At 57.8% G+C, this 15,608-nt stretch overlaps 2 non-coding genes and 1 pseudogene across 2 annotated transcripts; all 3 read left to right on the top strand.

Annotated features, from left to right (window-relative positions):
* Window positions 1-981: 981 nt before the first annotated feature.
* On the top strand, window positions 982-1,159 carry LOC128466739 (uncharacterized; annotated as a pseudogene).
* Window positions 1,160-2,303: 1,144 nt separating this feature from the next.
* On the top strand, window positions 2,304-2,494 carry LOC128466677 (U2 spliceosomal RNA). The gene has a single exon (XR_008345475.1). It is a non-coding gene; the product is annotated as a U2 spliceosomal RNA (small nuclear RNA).
* Window positions 2,495-9,639: 7,145 nt separating this feature from the next.
* On the top strand, window positions 9,640-9,829 carry LOC128466733 (U2 spliceosomal RNA). Its single transcript, XR_008345527.1, has one exon. It is a non-coding gene; the product is annotated as a U2 spliceosomal RNA (small nuclear RNA).
* The last annotated feature ends 5,779 nt before the right edge of the window (window positions 9,830-15,608 follow it).

Below are 15,608 nucleotides of genomic sequence, written 5' to 3'. Positions count from 1 at the left end.
TCAGGCCGCGCCGCCTCGATCCCGGCGGGCCTCGTTGAGATAGATAGACAGGCAGGCGGAGGGAGGGAAAGAAAGAGAGAGGAGAGTGTGCGAGCCAGGGGTGCTGGGCTTGGACGCAGGGGTGGTGCAGGCCGTCCCTTCCAGCTGTGGTTGCCGGCGCAGGGCTGCAGTCCGGCGCGGGGATCCGCAGAGGGAGTGCCCTGGGGGGTGGGGGTGGTGGGTGTGCAGCGGGCGGATGGCCCAGGGGCCCGGGCGCGCATGGCAGCTCGCTGCGACTGTGCGGAGTGAGGGTGGCGGGCCCGGGCCGGGCCCGGCGCCCAGTTCGGGTTATCGCTTCTCGGCCTTTTGGCTAAGATCAAGTGTAGTCTCTCTTACTGGGAGGAGAGATGACACTGATCCTCTGGCCTTAGGGCTGGGAATGCATGGAGCCCGAGGTGCTTTGATTGCCCTGACTTAATTGTCGGAGTCACCATGTGCAGTATTGCACGCCGCTGCCATGGTGAGCGCACGTCTCTGCACAGGCGGCCATCTATGCACATTCCTCCATAGCACCATTCGGGCATGGAGTGAATTTATTTTTGTACCTGGCTGGGTCATTTCATGGCCTGCCCTTATTTATTTATTTATTTAATCACTATGTGTGAGAACACGTGTGCCTATTAATTTGATTTGATTTTCACGGTCACCAAACCTTTTTGCGAGGCCACGTTCACCCTTTTGTTTTTCGATTTGGCACTTTCGTTTTTGACCACTGCCTTATGGCGGTGAAGCCTAAGGGGGTTTCTCCCTTATGGGAGTACCCCAAAGGAAAGGGTTCTCACCCTTCGGGGTGAGTCCCATAGATCCGACCCTCCCATGGGGGGGGGAGGAATCAGTCTGGGTACCTTTTCGGAGGTCTCAGAATTCGTATAGGGCTTCTGCTGCCATGTGCACGGAATGCTGCACCAAGGAGCACGCACCTCGGGCTCTAGCAGAAAAAAAAAAAGTTAAAAAAAAAAATAAAAAATCTGTTCTTATCAGTTTAATATCTGATACGTCCCCTATCTGGGGACCATATATTAAATGGATTTTTAGAACAGGGAGATGGAAGAAGAGCTTGCTCTGTCCACTCCACGCATTGACCTGGTATTGCAGTACCTCCAGGACCGGTGCACCTCTCTTATTTGTGACCAAAAGCAGAACCCAAGCAAAGCCGAGCAACGAGCAGAGCAACGAGCCGAGGAAGGGCCGAGCGACCTGGGGAGCAGCGGCAGCAGTCCAGGGTCGGTCGGTTGGTCGGTCGGTTGCTTCCTTCCTTTCTTTCCTCCCAGCTCGTTGCTTCTGCAGGCGAGTGAGTGCGCGGCGTCTTGGTCGCGACATGTAACGTAAGGTAACGTAACTGAACTGTGCTGCGGTAGGTAATGTCCGTTGTAACGTAACGTAACTTTCGATGTCCTGTCCTGTCCTGTCGTGCCATGCCATGCCATGCCATGCCATGCCATGCCATGTGTGTGGCTGGCCTTGGTCATGAAGGCACATGCTGGTTGAGGGTGCATTGAAGGGTTAAAGTGCTAGTGTGTTTGCTTGCTTGAAGGTAGCATGGCCAGCTGACGGCTGTGCTGCTGCTGCTGCAGCAGCAGCTGCAGCTGCTGCCTGGCTCCTGTGGTTCTTTTGCATGCCTTGGTTTGTGTCTCCCTCTGATGGTGGCTTTGGAGCCAGTGAGCCAGCACTGTGCTGGGTGGCTGACGAGGACGAGGACAAGAGAGTGAGCGAGTGAGTGTTGTTCACAGCAGCAGCAGCAGCAGCAGCCGGCAGGCAGCGCTTAAGAGGATTAGATGAGATTACAGTAAGGCCTGCTACGTCTGTCAGGTGCTTAGGTGGGTCCAGTCAATCAGCGGGACGGAGCCGCAGCAGCTGATCTCGTTGAGCGGGAGGCGGAGGTGCGAAGCGGGGGGGCCCCCGATCCCCCCTTGGGGGCGGACCCATGCAAATGTTTCAGGCCGCGCCGCCTCGATCCCGGCGGGCCTCGTTGAGATAGATAGACAGGCAGGCGGAGGGAGGGAAAGAAAGAGAGAGGAGAGTGTGCGAGCCAGGGGTGCTGGGCTTGGACGCAGGGGTGGTGCAGGCCGTCCCTTCCAGCTGTGGTTGCCGGCGCAGGGCTGCAGTCCGGCGCGGGGATCCGCAGAGGGAGTGCCCTGGGGGGTGGGGGTGGTGGGTGTGCAGCGGGCGGATGGCCCAGGGGCCCGGGCGCGCATGGCAGCTCGCTGCGACTGTGCGGAGTGAGGGTGGCGGGCCCGGGCCGGGCCCGGCGCCCAGTTCGGGTTATCGCTTCTCGGCCTTTTGGCTAAGATCAAGTGTAGTATCTGTTCTTATCAGTTTAATATCTGATACGTCCCCTATCTGGGGACCATATATTAAATGGATTTTTAGAACAGGGAGATGGAAGAAGAGCTTGCTCTGTCCACTCCACGCATTGACCTGGTATTGCAGTACCTCCAGGACCGGTGCACCTCTCTTATTTGTGACCAAAAGCAGAACCCAAGCAAAGCCGAGCAACGAGCAGAGCAACGAGCCGAGGAAGGGCCGAGCGACCTGGGGAGCAGCGGCAGCAGTCCAGGGTCGGTCGGTTGGTCGGTCGGTTGCTTCCTTCCTTTCTTTCCTCCCAGCTCGTTGCTTCTGCAGGCGAGTGAGTGCGCGGCGTCTTGGTCGCGACATGTAACGTAAGGTAACGTAACTGAACTGTGCTGCGGTAGGTAATGTCCGTTGTAACGTAACGTAACTTTCGATGTCCTGTCCTGTCCTGTCGTGCCATGCCATGCCATGCCATGCCATGCCATGCCATGTGTGTGGCTGGCCTTGGTCATGAAGGCACATGCTGGTTGAGGGTGCATTGAAGGGTTAAAGTGCTAGTGTGTTTGCTTGCTTGAAGGTAGCATGGCCAGCTGACGGCTGTGCTGCTGCTGCTGCAGCAGCAGCTGCAGCTGCTGCCTGGCTCCTGTGGTTCTTTTGCATGCCTTGGTTTGTGTCTCCCTCTGATGGTGGCTTTGGAGCCAGTGAGCCAGCACTGTGCTGGGTGGCTGACGAGGACGAGGACAAGAGAGTGAGCGAGTGAGTGTTGTTCACAGCAGCAGCAGCAGCAGCAGCCGGCAGGCAGCGCTTAAGAGGATTAGATGAGATTACAGTAAGGCCTGCTACGTCTGTCAGGTGCTTAGGTGGGTCCAGTCAATCAGCGGGACGGAGCCGCAGCAGCTGATCTCGTTGAGCGGGAGGCGGAGGTGCGAAGCGGGGGGGCCCCCGATCCCCCCTTGGGGGCGGACCCATGCAAATGTTTCAGGCCGCGCCGCCTCGATCCCGGCGGGCCTCGTTGAGATAGATAGACAGGCAGGCGGAGGGAGGGAAAGAAAGAGAGAGGAGAGTGTGCGAGCCAGGGGTGCTGGGCTTGGACGCAGGGGTGGTGCAGGCCGTCCCTTCCAGCTGTGGTTGCCGGCGCAGGGCTGCAGTCCGGCGCGGGGATCCGCAGAGGGAGTGCCCTGGGGGGTGGGGGTGGTGGGTGTGCAGCGGGCGGATGGCCCAGGGGCCCGGGCGCGCATGGCAGCTCGCTGCGACTGTGCGGAGTGAGGGTGGCGGGCCCGGGCCGGGCCCGGCGCCCAGTTCGGGTTATCGCTTCTCGGCCTTTTGGCTAAGATCAAGTGTCTTGCCTGAGGTTCGTGACGATTGGTTGTTGTTGGACCTCGGCCTTTCTACTTATGTAGACATGCTGCTATTGGGGTTCTAACTGATGCCTTTCTGAACGAAACGAGATTCGGTCACGGTTGCGTTCGCTCGCTACTCGGCCTCCGGGCCTGCAGACCCTAGGAAACCCGTTGTGGACTCCCCAACACCGAGTGGATGCATGCTGGAGAAATCCTAACACTCGTGAGGCTTGAGCGCACGGTCTACCTTTGGGTGCTGGGAAAGACTCCCCCTCTTCCTGAGGCGGTCTTCTCCCCTACTTTTGGCCTTTTTTAGTGCCTTTTCCCTCTTTTTGGCCTTTTTTAGTGCCTTCCCCTGCCCCTCTTTTTGGCCTTTTTTAGTGCCTTCCCCTGCCCCTCTTTTTTGGCCTTTTTTAGTGCCTTCCCCTGCCCCTCTTTTTGGCCTTTTTTAGTGCCTTCCCCTGCCCCTCTTTTTTGGCCTTTTTTAGTGCCTTCCCCTGCCCTTCTTTTTGGCCTTTTTTAGTGCCTTCCCCTACCCCTCTTTTTGGCCTTTTTTAGTGCCTTCCCCTGCCCCTCTTTTTGGCCTTTTTTAGTGCCTTCCCCCTGCCCCTCTTTTTGGCCTTTTTTTAGTGCCTTCCCCTGCCCCTCTTTTTGGCCTTTTTTAGTGCATTCCCCTGCCTTCCCCCCTGTGCTTTTAATCTCTCCCTCTTCTCTTTTCCAGTTCTCTACGCTTTCCCAGCCAGACCTGACGAGGAGCGAAAATGGCAACCCAGACCTCTGAAGCCCAACAACCCAGCCAGGCCACCGGAAGCCGAGTCCAGCCTGCAGCGACCCCAGGGAGCCCACCTCCCCTGGAGACCTGGATGAGGCAGACGGTGGTCCTAAAGTTAAAGGAAGTGGAGGGCCGCACCCCTGACATGGATGTGGACACCTTCAGCAAGAAGGTAGTGCACGAGGGAGCAGGCTTCAGCCCAGCAGAAACCCTGAGCGTCCAGTCGTTTTTGAAGGGAATGTTCTACGTAACGTTCATTTCAGCGGCAGTCTGCAAAAGGTTCTGGGAAGCCTTCAGGTCGGCGAAACCGGATCAGGTCCTCTCCCGTTTCTACGGAAACAGCCCCATCCACAGGGAGGAGAGACCCGTGACGGTCTCGATGCGGAACCCCCACACCCCAGGAAAAGACGTGGCAACTTTTCTGGGAAGATACTGCCACATCGTGAAAGAACCGACCAAGATCCTCAATCAATACGGCTTCTGGACAGGAAGATGGTCCCTCGTGATCCGTCTGAAGGCAGACTCCACCTCGCCGGACGGGCTCCAACACCTCCCGCAGAGCTTCGCCCTGGGGAATTCTACAGGCATGCTCTTCTACCCTGGTCAGCCCACAACCTGCAGACGATGCAGCCAACTGGGTCACAAGGCGGAGGAATGCCAACAGAAATCCTGCAGGCACTGCAGGGTGGTGGGGCACGAGACCAAAGACTGTCCACGAAAGAAGACCTGTAACCTGTGCGGCGATCCTGACCACATCTACAAGGATTGCCCCAAAAGATCAAGGTCATACGCAGCGGTAGCAGCAGCCAAGGCCCCGGCCAAGGTCCCCTCGTCGGCCCCGACCAAGGCTCCAGCCAAGGCGCCGGCACCGCAGACACCCTCTCCGGCAACCCCGAAAGCGAAACCCAGGAAAGGTAAGAAAGCAGCTCCCCCCCCTGCCGAGACTGTCGTGGCCCTGCCCGCTGTCAAGGCTCCCCCTCCTCCCCCAGAGGCCGCGCCATCCCTCCCCTGCGCTGCCTCCGACCCTCCCTGCTTCACCCCCTTCTCCCTCCCCCCACTCCTCCCCCTCTCTGCAGCAGCTCTAACCCCGTCCCTAGCTGCTGCAGACCCCGACCCTTTCCCCCCTCTTGTTTCCGCTGCAGACAACCCCCTGGAGATGCCGCCAAAAGGAGCCGGAGCCAGAAAACGCAAACATAGCGGCAAGAAGGAGGAGGAGGACGAGGACAGCGAGACTGAGACGAGCCCCACCAGGATCTCTGTCCAGAAAAGGGCGCCACCACCAGCCCCCACCGTTCCCTCTCCCTCTCCTCCCGAGCCCGCAAATGACAACGACGACACGCTCGAAAAGATGGTCCAGGACCTGACCCCGTCGGATGAGCCAGCCACCGAGACCGAGGCCCAGATCTTCAACCAGCTGGAGATCGACAACCAGGTCTCCCTCCTGGAACAGCTGCTAGACGAGGCGGTCTGGACCCCCGTGAACCCCATTGACCACGGCGGGGAAGATCCTCCCCCACCAGGGGGAGGAGGCGGTAACTAGTTCCTCTGTTTGAGCTGACCTTCTTTTTTCTCCCAACTAATGGCGTCAATTTCTATTTTCTCCATTAATGTGAGGAGCATGAAGGACCAGTTCCGGAGGCGCGGTTTACTAACCTTCCTTTCTTCCCAGCAGTGTGATGTATATATGTTGCAGGAATGTGCTTTACCCTTCTCTCGTTCTTATCGCCATCTTTGCAGGGAATGGTCCCACGGCCCGTCCTTTTGGTCCGGTGGGAACGGCTGCAAGTCGGCGGGGGTTGCTATCCTGATCCGGGGAGGCAACTTCACGGTGGACGCTGTCCAGGAGATGGTCTGCGGCAGACTTCTGGTCGTGGACGGATCCTGGGCGGGGGAGCCTGTCAGGCTCATCGCCGTGTACGCCTCCCCGGAGAAGAAGCAACGCCTGGAGCTTCTCCAGAACCTGCGGACCCAGCTGACAACCACCAGGGCCATAGTGATGGGCGGGGACTTCAACTGCCCGATCGAGGAAGGAGGGCGCACTTCCACCCACGCAACAAACCTGGACGTGACTTCGAAACTGCTCAGAGAGATTGTCACAGAGGCATCCTTAAAGGACGCTATGGGCTCCATCGGGACCGGCTCCGTGAACTATTCTTGGAGCCGGCCGGATGGCTCTGTGCGTTCCCGGATAGACTTTGTGTTCACCTCTCGAGCGGTAGAGCATCAGCAGTGCTCCATGGTGCCCTGCTACTTCTCAGACCACAGGGCTGTTCGGCTCCAGTGTGCCCTGGGCAAAGGGTTTCCTCCCGGTCCAGGCTCCTGGAAGCTGAACTGTGCCCTGTTAGAGAGGCAGGAAATCGTGGATGAGCTGCGTAATGTATATTCTGATTGTGTCAGTACCAAGTATCTGTTCCCCACTGTAGCCCAGTGGTGGGAGTTTACTAAAGTAAAGCTGCGCTCTTTCTTTCAGGCTAAAGGAAGACTCCAGGCGTGTGAGAGGAAGAGGAAATTCAGACGGCTGCAGCGCAAGCTGCAGTCCCTGTTGGACCTCCAACAGTGCGGATGGGACGTGGACGAGGAGCTGGAGGAGACCAAGGAGGGCCTGAAAAGGCACTTTGAGGAGGAATCCAAGCAAATCGTCTTCCGTTCCAAGGTGGAGAACCTGGAGAAGGGTGAGAAATGTAACTCTTTCTTTTTCAGGAAGCTCCACTCCGCTCACACGCCCCTGACGGAAATGAGAGACAGCGAAGGCGTGGTACGACAGGGGAAGGAGGAGGTCCAGAAAGTGGTCGTCGACTACTACCGAGATCTCTACTCCCCCAAAGACACAGACCCGGAGGCTGCTGAACGGTTCCTGTCAGGTATCACTAACACCATTGATCCCGCAGGTCGTGCAGCCATGGACGCCCCCTTGACGCTGGAGGAGCTGCACTCTGCCGCCAAATCCTTCAGGAAGGGCAGGACACCGGGCAGTGACGGACTCCCAGCCGAGTTGTACACAACGCTGTGGGACCTCATTGGCCCGGACCTCCTCGACCTGTACGAGGAGATGGTGGTGGAGGGCAGGATGCCCCCCACGCTGAGAGAGGGAATGATCACGATCCTGTATAAGCGGAAGGGGGAGAGATGCGACCTGAAAAATTGGCGTCCCATCTCTCTCCTGAACGTGGACTACAAGATCCTCGCCAAGGTACTAGCCACCAGGTTGAAGAAAGTCATCGGGCAGATCGTCCACCCCGACCAGACCTGCGGCATCCCAGGGCGCCGGATCGCGGACAGCCTGGCCCTCATCAGGGACACGATCTACTACATCAAGGACCGCAACGTCCGTGCCGCTCTGGTCACCCTAGACCAAGAGAAGGCATTCGATCGGCTGTCTCATGGTTTTATGGGTCAGGTACTGCGGAGGTTTGGGCTGGGGGAGATGTTCTGTTCTTATGCTAACCTGATGTACCTTGATATCCGCAGCTCGGTGCTGGTGAACGGCTGGAAGACTGACCCCTTCCCGGTCCTCTCTGGGGTCAGACAAGGCTGCCCTCTTTCACCTCTTCTTTTTGTCTGTTGTATAGAGCTCTTCGCCGAGTGCATCAGACGAAATCCAGAGATCAGAGGGATCACCGCGCCGGGCAGAGACAAGAAAGAGATAAAGTGCTCGCTCTACATGGACGACGTGACCATCTTCTGCGCGGATCGCCGGTCGGTGAGAGCGCTCGTCCAGACGTGCGAGGACTTCAGCCGAGCTTCAGGCGCAAAGGTCAACTGCGGGAAGTCTGAGACCATGCTGTTCGGGCAGTGGGACCTGACTTCTGAGCCGATCCCGTTTCCCGTCAAAACAGACTTCCTAAAGATCCTGGGAGTCTGGTTCGGCAGAGACGGCGCGGCCCTGAAAAGCTGGGAGGAGAGACTCAACAAGGTAAAGCAGAAATTTGGGCTGTGGAGCCTCAGAGACCTTACCATCGAAGGGAAAGTGCTGGTGCTGCGCAACGAGATTCTTCCCGTGCTGCAGTACGTGGCTCAGGCGTGGCCCCTGCTGGTCACCATTCACCGAGCCATCAACCGAGCAGTTTTCCACTTCATCTGGGGCTCCAAAATGGACAGAGTAAAGCGCGCAGTGATGTACAAGGAACCCGGCAAGGGAGGCAAAGGAGTGCCTGACATCCCTACCATGCTGAGGACCTTCTTTGTGTGCAACTGCGTGCGCAGGACTCTCAGAGACGTAGTGAAAGGCTCTGCTGGAAACTCCATGTCTCGCTTCTTCCTGCTGCCCCTGTGGAGGCAGCTCAAGTGGGAAAAGTGGGACAGCTCCGTCCCTTACAATTGGACCATGCCCTGGTTCTACTCGGACGTGGGCAAATTTGTAAGGGAACACCAACTGGAGGGAGTTAAACCAGACCTGTGGTTACCCCGTGTGATCCACAAGTTCATCAGAGCCAAAGACACTATCGAGAACATCCCAGGGCTCCCCGACGCCACAGCCAAGACTGTCTGGGCTAACGTGTCGTCGAGCAGGCTAACCAACAGACATAAAGACATGGCATGGATGGCCATTCAGGGAGGCCTCCCCCTAAGGACATTTATGCATGCCAGGGGGCTGTGCAGATATAGACACTGCCCACAGTGCATTGTGGAGGAGGAGACTTCCCTCCACTTGTTCTGGCAGTGCCCGTTTGCACAGGCCTTGTTCAGAGCCCTGGAGCTGGATCTCAAGGACTCTATCGAGAGAAAGTACCTGTCCTTCCATTCGGTACTTTACGGACTTTTCCCAGGGACACACACGGAGAGCGCCATTGAGGATGCTTGGCGCCTCATGTGCTGCGTAAAGGACGCTTTATGGTTTGCCAGGAACCGCCTGGTGCTGAGGAGGGAGCAGGTCACAGTCCGTGACTGCCGCAGGCTTATCCACAGCCTGCTGAGAGACTACTCTCTCAAGGACAGTCTAGAGGCTGAAGACTAGCCCCGTTCTCCTCGGCCCCCTTTCCCCCCCCATTTCCCCAGGTTATGTTCCACTAAGTGCTAACCATATGCGCCACGTCTGGGAATGTAATTGTACACTGCTTCTACTGAGCTTTCCGTAAACTGAAGTCGTACTGTAACGTGTATTGCCCTGCGCTGCGTCGCAGTACTGCTTATCGTCTATCTGTACCAATATTACTGACCTTTGTATTCCTGCTAAAACAGGTTGATGTCTGTTTTACCATAACCAGTTTTGTATAAATAAACTTAAATACAAAAATCTGTTCTTATCAGTTTAATATCTGATACGTCCCCTATCTGGGGACCATATATTAAATGGATTTTTAGAACAGGGAGATGGAAGAAGAGCTTGCTCTGTCCACTCCACGCATTGACCTGGTATTGCAGTACCTCCAGGACCGGTGCACCTCTCTTATTTGTGACCAAAAGCAGAACCCAAGCAAAGCCGAGCAACGAGCAGAGCAACGAGCCGAGGAAGGGCCGAGCGACCTGGGGAGCAGCGGCAGCAGTCCAGGGTCGGTCGGTTGGTCGGTCGGTTGCTTCCTTCCTTTCTTTCCTCCCAGCTCGTTGCTTCTGCAGGCGAGTGAGTGCGCGGCGTCTTGGTCGCGACATGTAACGTAAGGTAACGTAACTGAACTGTGCTGCGGTAGGTAATGTCCGTTGTAACGTAACGTAACTTTCGATGTCCTGTCCTGTCCTGTCGTGCCATGCCATGCCATGCCATGCCATGCCATGCCATGTGTGTGGCTGGCCTTGGTCATGAAGGCACATGCTGGTTGAGGGTGCATTGAAGGGTTAAAGTGCTAGTGTGTTTGCTTGCTTGAAGGTAGCATGGCCAGCTGACGGCTGTGCTGCTGCTGCTGCAGCAGCAGCTGCAGCTGCTGCCTGGCTCCTGTGGTTCTTTTGCATGCCTTGGTTTGTGTCTCCCTCTGATGGTGGCTTTGGAGCCAGTGAGCCAGCACTGTGCTGGGTGGCTGACGAGGACGAGGACAAGAGAGTGAGCGAGTGAGTGTTGTTCACAGCAGCAGCAGCAGCAGCAGCCGGCAGGCAGCGCTTAAGAGGATTAGATGAGATTACAGTAAGGCCTGCTACGTCTGTCAGGTGCTTAGGTGGGTCCAGTCAATCAGCGGGACGGAGCCGCAGCAGCTGATCTCGTTGAGCGGGAGGCGGAGGTGCGAAGCGGGGGGGCCCCCGATCCCCCCTTGGGGGCGGACCCATGCAAATGTTTCAGGCCGCGCCGCCTCGATCCCGGCGGGCCTCGTTGAGATAGATAGACAGGCAGGCGGAGGGAGGGAAAGAAAGAGAGAGGAGAGTGTGCGAGCCAGGGGTGCTGGGCTTGGACGCAGGGGTGGTGCAGGCCGTCCCTTCCAGCTGTGGTTGCCGGCGCAGGGCTGCAGTCCGGCGCGGGGATCCGCAGAGGGAGTGCCCTGGGGGGTGGGGGTGGTGGGTGTGCAGCGGGCGGATGGCCCAGGGGCCCGGGCGCGCATGGCAGCTCGCTGCGACTGTGCGGAGTGAGGGTGGCGGGCCCGGGCCGGGCCCGGCGCCCAGTTCGGGTTATCGCTTCTCGGCCTTTTGGCTAAGATCAAGTGTCTTGCCTGAGGTTCGTGACGATTGGTTGTTGTTGGACCTCGGCCTTTCTACTTATGTAGACATGCTGCTATTGGGGTTCTAACTGATGCCTTTCTGAACGAAACGAGATTCGGTCACGGTTGCGTTCGCTCGCTACTCGGCCTCCGGGCCTGCAGACCCTAGGAAACCCGTTGTGGACTCCCCAACACCGAGTGGATGCATGCTGGAGAAATCCTAACACTCGTGAGGCTTGAGCGCACGGTCTACCTTTGGGTGCTGGGAAAGACTCCCCCTCTTCCTGAGGCGGTCTTCTCCCCTACTTTTGGCCTTTTTTAGTGCCTTTTCCCTCCTTTTGGCCTTTTTTAGTGCCCTTTTCCCCTCTTTTTGGCCTTTTTTAGTGCCTTCCCCTGCCCCTCTTTTTGGCCTTTTTTAGTGCCTTCCCCTGCCCCTCTTTTTGGCCTTTTTTAGTGCCTTCCCCTGCCCTTCTTTTTTGGCCTTTTTTAGTGCCTTCCCCTGCCCCTCTTTTTGGCCTTTTTTAGTGCCTTCCCCTTCCCCTCTTCTTGGCCTTTTTTAGTGCCTTCCCCTGCCCCTCCTTTTGGCCTTTTTTAGTGCCTTCCCCTGCCTTCCCCCCTGTGCTTTTAATCTCTCCCTCTTCTCTTTTCCAGTTCTCTACGCTTTCCCAGCCAGACCCGACGAGGAGCGAAAATGGCAACCCAGACCTCTGAAGCCCAACGACCCAGCCAGGCCACCGGAAGCCGAGCCCAGCCTGCAGCGACCCCAGGGAGCCCACCTCCCCTGGAGACCTGGATGAGGCAGACGGTGGTCCTAAAGTTAAAGGAAGTGGAGGGCCGCACCCCTGACATGGATGTGGACACCTTCAGCAAGAAGGTAGTGCACGAGGGAGCAGGCTTCAGCCCAGCAGAAACCCTGAGCGTCCAGTCGTTTTTGAAGGGAATGTTCTACGTAACGTTCATTTCAGCGGCGGTCTGCAAAAGGTTCTGGGAAGCCTTCAGGTCGGCGAAACCGGATCAGGTCCTCTCCCGTTTCTACGGAAACAGCCCCATCCACAGGGAGGAGAGACCCGTGACGGTCTCGATGCGGAACCCCCACACCCCAGGAAAAGACGTGGCAACTTTTCTGGGAAGATACTGCCACATCGTGAAAGAACCGACCAAGATCCTCAACCAGTACGGCTTCTGGACAGGAAGATGGTCCCTCGTGATCCGTCTGAAGGCAGACTCCACCTCGCCGGACGGGCTCCAACACCTCCCGCAGAGCTTCGCCCTGGGGAATTCTACAGGCATGCTTTTCTACCCTGGTCAGCCCACAACCTGCAGACGATGCAGCCAACTGGGTCACAAGGCGGAGGAATGCCAACAGAAATCCTGCAGGCACTGCAGGGTGGTGGGGCACGAGACCAAAGACTGTCCACGAAAGAAGACCTGTAACCTGTGCGGCGATCCTGACCACATCTACAAGGATTGCCCCAAAAGATCAAGGTCATACGCAGCGGTAGCAGCAGCCAAGGCCCCGGCCAAGGTCCCCTCGTCGGCCCCGACCAAGGCTCCAGCCAAGGCGCCGGCACCGCAGACACCCTCTCCGGCAACCCCGAAAGCGAAACCCAGGAAAGGTAAGAAAGCAGCTCCCCCCCCTGCCGAGACTGTCGTGGCCCTGCCCGCTGTCAAGGCTCCCCCTCCTCCCCCAGAGGCAGCGCCATCCCTCCCCTGCGCTGCCTCCGACCCTCCCTGCTTCACCCCCTTCTCCCTCCCCCCACTCCTCCCCCTCTCTGCAGCAGCTCTAACCCCGTCCCTAGCTGCTGCAGACCCCGACCCTTTCCCCCCTCTTGTTTCCGCTGCAGACAACCCCCTGGAGATGCCGCCAAAAGGAGCCGGAGCCAGAAAACGTAAACATAGCGGCAAGAAGGAGGAGGAGGACGAGGACAGCGAGACTGAGACGAGCCCCACCAGGATCTCTGTCCAGAAGAGGGCGCCACCACCAGCCCCCACCGTTCCCTCTCCCTCTCCTCCCGAGCCCGCTAATGACAACGACGACACGCTCGAAAAGATGGTCCAGGACCTGACCCCGTCGGATGAGCCAGCCACCAAGACCGAGGCTCTGATCCTCAACCAGCTAGACATCGACAACCAGGTCTCCCTCCTGGAACAGCTGCTAGACGAGGCGGTCTGGACCCCCGTGAACCCCATCGACCACGGCGGGGAAGATCCTCCCCCACCAGGGGGAGGAGGCGGTAACTAGTGCCTCTGTTTGAGCTGACCTTCTTTTTACTCCCAACTAATGGCGTCAATTTCTATTTTCTCCATTAATGTGAGGAGCATGAAGGACCAGTTCCGGAGGCGCGGTTTACTAACCTTCCTTTCTTCCCAGCAGTGTGATGTATATATGTTGCAGGAATGCGCTTTACCCTTCTCTCGTTCTTATCGCCATCTATGCAGGGAATGGTCCCACGGCCCGTCCTTTTGGTCCGGTGGGAACGGCTGCAAGTCGGCGGGGGTTGCTATCCTGATCCGGGGAGGCAACTTCACGGTGGACGCTGTCCAGGAGATGGTCTGCGGCAGACTTCTGGTCGTGGACGGATCCTGGGCGGGGGAGCCTGTCAGGCTCATCGCCGTGTACGCCTCCCCGGAGAAGAAGCAACGCCTGGAGCTACTCCAGAACCTGCGGACCCAGCTGACCACCACCAGGGCCATAGTGATGGGCGGGGACTTCAACTGCCCGATCGAGGAAGGAGGGCGCACTTCCACCCACGCAACAAACCTGGACGTGACTTCGAAACTGCTCAGAGAGATTGTCACAGAGGCATCCTTAAAGGACGCTATGGGCTCCATCGGGACCGGCTCCGTGAACTATTCTTGGAGCCGGCCGGATGGCTCTGTGCGTTCCCGGATAGACTTTGTGTTCACCTCTCGAGCGGTAGAGCATCAGCAGTGCTCCATGGTGCCCTGCTACTTCTCAGACCACAGGGCTGTTCGGCTCCAGTGTGCCCTGGGCAAAGGGTTTCCTCCCGGTCCAGGCTCCTGGAAGCTGAACTGTGCCCTGTTAGAGAGGCAGGAAATCGTGGAGGAGCTGCGTAATGTATATTCTGATTGTGTCAGTACCAAGTATCTGTTCCCCACTGTAGCCCAGTGGTGGGAGTTTACTAAAGTAAAGCTGCGCTCTTTCTTTCAGGCTAAAGGAAGACTCCAGGCGTGTGAGAGGAAGAGGAAATTCAGACGGCTGCAACGCAAGCTGCAGTCCCTGTTGGACCTCCAACAGTGCGGATGGGACGTGGACGAGGAGCTGGAGGAGACCAAGGAGGGCCTGAAAAGGCACTTTGAGGAGGAATCCAAGCAAATCGTCTTCCGTTCCAAAGTGGAGAACCTGGAGAAGGGTGAGAAATGTAACTCTTTCTTTTTCAGGAAGCTCCACTCCGCCCACACGCCCCTGACGGAAATGAGAGACAGCGAAGGTGTGGTACGACAGGGGAAGGAGGAGGTCCAGAGAGTGGTCGTCGACTACTATCGAGATCTCTACTCCCCCAAAGACACAGACCCGGAGGCTGCTGAACGGTTCCTGTCAGGTATCACTAACACCATTGATCCCGCAGGTCGCGCAGCCATGGACGCCCCCTTGACGCTGGAGGAGCTGCACTCTGCCGCCAAATCCTTCAGGAAGGGCAGGACACCGGGCAGTGACGGCCTCCCAGCCGAGTTGTACACAACGCTGTGGGACCTCATTGGCCCGGACCTCCTCGACCTGTACGAGGAGATGGTGGTGGAGGGCAGGATGCCCCCCACGCTGAGAGAGGGAATGATCACGATCCTGTATAAGCGGAAGGGGGAGAGATGCGACCTGAAAAATTGGCGTCCCATCTCTCTCCTGAACGTGGACTACAAGATCCTCGCCAAGGTACTAGCCACCAGGTTGAAGAAAGTCATCGGGCAGATCGTCCACCCCGACCAGACCTGCGGCATCCCAGGGCGCCGGATCGCGGACAGCCTGGCCCTCATCAGGGACACGATCTACTACATCAAGGACCGCAACGTCCGTGCCGCTCTGGTCACCTTAGACCAAGAGAAGGCATTTGATCGGCTGTCTCATGGTTTTATGGGTCAGGTACTGCGGAGGTTTGGGCTGGGGGAGATGTTCTGTTCTTATGCTAACCTGATGTACCTTGATATCCGCAGCTCGGTGCTGGTGAACGGCTGGAAGACTGACCCCTTCCAGGTCCTCTCAGGGGTCAGACAAGGCTGCCCTCTTTCACCTCTTCTTTTTGTCTGTTGTATAGAGCTCTTCGCCGAGTGCATCAGACGAAATCCAGAGATCAGAGGGATCACCGCGCCGGGCAGAGACAAGAAAGAGATAAAGTGCTCGCTCTACATGGACGACGTGACCATCTTCTGCGCGGATCGCCGGTCGGTGAGAGCGCTCGTCCAGACGTGCGAGGACTTCAGCCGGGCTTCAGGCGCAAAGGTCAACTGCGGGAAGTCGGAGACCATGCTGTTCGGGCAGTGGGACCTGACTTCTGAGCCGATCCCGTTTCCCGTCAAAACCGACTTCCTAAAGATCCTGGGAGTCTGGTTCGGCAGAGACGGCGCGGCCCTGAAAAGCTGGGAGGAGAGACT

This window comes from Spea bombifrons, chromosome 9, assembly GCF_027358695.1.
Source record: "Spea bombifrons isolate aSpeBom1 chromosome 9, aSpeBom1.2.pri, whole genome shotgun sequence".
Classification (NCBI taxonomy): domain Eukaryota; kingdom Metazoa; phylum Chordata; class Amphibia; order Anura; family Pelobatidae; genus Spea; species Spea bombifrons.
The sequence above is the reverse complement of the archived record's forward strand: the minus strand, read 5'-3'. Positions and strand labels throughout refer to the sequence as shown.